We start from the raw sequence: 4,655 nt of genomic DNA, 5'->3' as shown, positions 1-4,655 counted from the left end.
CAAGTGCATAGATTACTATTATACCCTTTTATGATTTATTAATGATTTTATTTATTATTAATTCTGATTGGTGCTTAGATGCACACAATAGTTATTGAAAAGATTTGAACCTATCTCTCTCTCTCTCTCTCTATATATATATATATATATATATATATATATATATATATATATATATATATATATATATATATATATATATATATATATAAGTAAGTTAAATTGAGAACAATAAGGGGTTGTTTGTTTACCTCTTAATTGAAAAATTAAGAGACAACCTCTTAGCATATCAGATATGAGGTGTTTGGTAGCATCTTAAAAATACCTCTTAATTGAATAATTGTCTCTTAAAAAATCATACATCTTCTCATTAGACATCAACGCCACTTCTTTCTTCCACCCCTCTTCCTCCGGCTCTGATCTTGTTTGCTACTGCCACTCTGCATGTGCACATGTAAACATCAGTAATATAGACATGTAAATGAACATAAAAAAGTTATATGTCAATATGGATGTCTATTTACAGATGACAAAAATATTATGAATTTTGGTATAATCTGATTTTTTTTAATAAAAAACTAGAAAGTTTCCCCCCGCAACCGGCAGAAGGTGTTGCTTTTGCGTCAACGTAAAGTACATTGCCTAAGTTGTTAGCCACAATAAAATACGTTGCCATTGTAGGAGATTTCTCCATTTACAAACGTGTAAATGTTATAATAAGAAAATTTTGAAAATACAATCCAATAATTGGATAGAATTTTCACAGGACAATGTGTTAATAAGAAAAGATATCAAAGTGTGGTAGTATGCTATAAAAAAAATAATAACAAAAAAGAATGTACATTGCTAAACTGAAAGAGATTATACAGCAGGTGTTAACAACCCCATCCATCTTCCCATCATGTTCAACTTTCCACAATGAAATTAAATCACAACATTATCTAAGACTAAGACCGACATCCCATGCAGCTATCAATTTCTCCAACGCTAAAAATTCATACGATACTGAATTCTCCACTTGTAAGATTCATTCCACACAAAAATGTGTAGATCTCGTCTGTTGAACGAAGAGCAGATTGTGTTAACAGCCCCATCCATCTTCCCATCCTGTTCAACTTTCCACAATGAAATTAAATCACAACATTATCTAAGACTAAGACCGACATCCCATGCAGCTATCAATTTCTCCAACGCTAAAAATTCATACGATACTGAATTCTCCACTTGTAAGATTCATTCCACACAAAAATGTGTAGATCTCGTCTGTTGAACGAAGAGCAGATGAGCAACCGTAAACATATCAGAAAACCACCAAGGCAGCCATCATCACAAGGGCGAAAAAGTTAACACACCTTCACTGGCCATTTGTTTAGAGATAATTAAGTCAATTGTAGTAGAACCACATTCTTTAAGGAGTGATGTTGAAGCATCACTTGGACCTGTGGTTGGGGGTGAATGATAGGAAAACCCATGCTCACAACCTTAATACATTTAAGAACCCTTTCATGCAAAAACCCATGATCATAAATCATGAGATTTTGTTATCTTTTTTTCAAAGTCTATAATCTCAAACTGAATGGAACAGCTAAATACAAACAATGTGCTTACTATACCTTCTTTGCATTCATGGAAAAGACCTCACACCTGCAATATTATTTTATTAATTAATTAATGCCTTTCTAATTTAATAATCAATTTTTAATTAATAAATTTCAAGTTTTAAAAGATTTGTATATTATATACCAGTTGTGATATATGCCAATAAGGCCACACTCGTAAATAAACTCCAAGAGTATTTGCCTCAGCAGAAGTAGGAACAACATTCATAAGCCACAACTTGGAGGAATGAATTCCAACTACAAATCCTTCCAAGTCGTTCAAGAAACACCACCTAATCACCTCTACTTCCAGGACTCACACGATTCGATTTTCTTGTACCTATAATAAAATATATATATAAATTTTTTTGTTGAATTCAAGAATTAATAAATAAAATAAAATGTTTTTTTTACCAAATGTCATCGGGACCCAGTACCCACCCTGTTCTCTTCCATAGGTAAGGACCAAAACTTGCTACCTAAAAACAATGCCAAAAAAGAAAAAAATCACAATTTTCAAAAATCCTAAATCAAACAAAAAACATTCAGAAAGAATTGAAAATAAAAACATACGTACCCCACAACCGGTATCGGGTGTAGTCCTCACAACAATTCATTAAAACAATTCATTAACGAATCAAAAATTTCAACCCAAATTTTAAACTCAAATGTATCTTACGAATTTTTTTTTCTGATTTATAAAATTTATTTAATTTGATGCAACTCCAACAAACACCAGAAATAGATCAATACATTCATTGCTGTTAAATTAGATTAGAAAACTTAAATTTTAGGTTTTACTAAAAAAAAACTATTAGGCGTACCAACGACGAAAAAGAAGGTTTAGGAGTAACGAATGAAGCAAGAGATACAACAGGTGCAACTGCAATCGTCAACACCATTATCACTTGTATAATGCAGATCTCCACCTAAATTTCCTGGAATGAAAAAAGATGAGACAACTATCATTAAAGAAACTACCAAAATAAAAATGTTTCAGAACATAGTATGTAATTTGATTCATGGTTGCTCATCAAGATAGGTGTAGGTGTAAAGATTCATGGTTGCTCGTCCACTTCTTCAAGGTCCACTCTCATCATCACTTGATCCATGGAATTGGTGATTCCATTCCTAGGTTCCTTGGCTGAAAAAGAGTAAGACACTTAACCCAAGGGTTCAGAATGGAACCTGAGAAAAACAAATAGAATTAAACTGGAATTCATGATTACATGATATGAGCATATCAACCGGAAGGGAACAGATAGTGTAATCAATCAGCATAAAAAATTATGTTATATAAGATCTATTTATTAAATTTGTGTTTATTGAGATCTTTTTGCCAAATAATGAGTGGAAATAGAGATAACAAACCACTTACTCCGACCATCACATAAACAGGAACATATGCAGTGCCAAGAAAGTTTAATTCTTGGTCCAGTATTTGACCTTCTTGAATAAGCTGCAATGATCAAATGTAGGGTCAAAGATGATTTTCCATGTAACTGGAAGTGTGTTTTTCAGTTGCAGCGTCAAAGATAGTCAAACCTGATCAGTATCCAAACAATCGTGTCAATTGACAGGGCTGCCAATCTGGAATTGTTTTTCACATGCTGTGATATCCATTCCTAGGACCACAACAGAATGAGGAGAAGCATGTGATGGGCTCTCATCAATTCAGAGAACTGAACCCAGCCACACAAGCTACGAAAATTATAAAAAATAGTAAAATTCCGAGATTCCTAAAAAGAAGCCGACAATAGAGGTAGAGAATTACCTTCTGACCTGATAATTGGGATTAGAACTATCGACTGTGGAAGGAGCTCTTGTATTTTAAGCTTCAGTTAGTGGTTAATTTAGAGAGAAGGGAATCGAAATTGAATAGATAAAACACCACCTTAGGTGCTATTCACCACCAACGTACCTGACTTTACCCGTAAAAATATCGATTATCGGAATTTGTAGAAGCGCAGGCGGAGGCTTCGTTTAATGGCATGTACAGAAACAAAACCGGTAGGCGCCGGATTTGAAGCACAGTCGTCGAGTCGCCGCCGGAGACAAAGGCGTCGAGTTATGAAACCCATAAGCTTGTTTCACCGGATTCAGTATTGCCGAAAGCATCTATGGTGGTGGTGAGTTTTTTTCTTAGAGAAAGACGAAGACAGAAGGGTAAGGAAAAGACGAATAGAAAGGGTTAGGTAGAGGTAAAAAGAAGTGGTGGAGTGGATAACATTGGAAGATGAGAACGGTGATCGGCTCCAACCTGTTGGTCGTATTCAAGCGAAGCCAAACCATGTAAGCCACAAGCAGCGGATGAGAGTTAGGGTATGAGAAGGAAGAGCAGTGGTGGAAACTTGATACCCCATCTTTAATGGAAGATGGAGGGTTCGGATAACATATCCAATTCCGAAATCGAAATCCGGGTGGAGACGATCGATTAAACTCATGTTTGTATACAGTGGTGGTGAGAGGGTTTTGGGTCTTAACTGTGAAGAACAAAGACAGTGATGTTGGTCTAGTAATCTGGAAGAGAGACGGTGATAAGGAACAACAGTCATAATTTATTGGAAGTCGATGGCGGTGGGCGACACTGGGAAGGGCTGGAGAAGCAGCAGATGGCGGAGCGGTGGTAATCTGATTGCGGTGGAGGGAGCGGTGATTAGGTGGAGACGAAACGGAAGAGAGAACTTGAAAGACGGAGATGAAGGCGGTGGGTGTGTGGTATAATGGAATATAGTCGATGAGAGAAGGATGGGGTGGCGACGATGTACACAAATCTAAATCTGATTGGATCAGAAAACGGTGAAGGAAACACGTGGTCATCAACAAATATTGATATTGACACAAATTGACCTACTACAAAGGGAAAAAAGAAAATAAACGGAAATGGAGAGAGTCACATAAACATGGGACCATTTATGTCAATTCCTTAGCAAATTTATTGTAGCTAAGGAACGATAACTTTAATATATATATAATAAGCTCGAAAAATTGAAATAATAAAATAAATAAATTAAACAGGCTTTTTTATAATCCAGTGTATTCGAGTCCAATTTACTA

General features: G+C 35.4%; 1 long non-coding RNA gene across 6 annotated transcripts; it reads right to left on the bottom strand.

The window, feature by feature from the left end:
• Positions 1-355: 355 nt before the first annotated feature.
• Positions 356-4,331, bottom strand: LOC145112724 (uncharacterized). 6 transcript variants are annotated; one of them, XR_013710638.1, is made up of 6 exons: positions 3,144-4,331; positions 2,423-3,057; positions 2,013-2,077; positions 1,744-1,938; positions 1,614-1,644; positions 356-1,439 (listed from the first exon to the last, which is right to left on the bottom strand). It is a non-coding gene; the product is annotated as an uncharacterized LOC145112724 (long non-coding RNA). The 6 variants fall into 6 exon arrangements; XR_013710637.1 differs by having other exon boundaries at positions 2,013-2,786; positions 2,977-3,057; XR_013710639.1 differs by having other exon boundaries at positions 2,013-3,057; positions 3,144-3,299; positions 3,373-4,331.
• Between the last annotated feature and the right edge of the window lie 324 nt (positions 4,332-4,655).

The sequence above is a fragment of the Lactuca virosa genome, chromosome 5 (assembly GCF_052849685.1).
Source record: "Lactuca virosa cultivar CGN04683 chromosome 5, Lactuca_virosa_CGN04683_v6, whole genome shotgun sequence".
NCBI lineage: Eukaryota > Viridiplantae > Streptophyta > Magnoliopsida > Asterales > Asteraceae > Lactuca > Lactuca virosa.
This window is presented reverse-complemented; position numbering and strand designations above follow the sequence as displayed.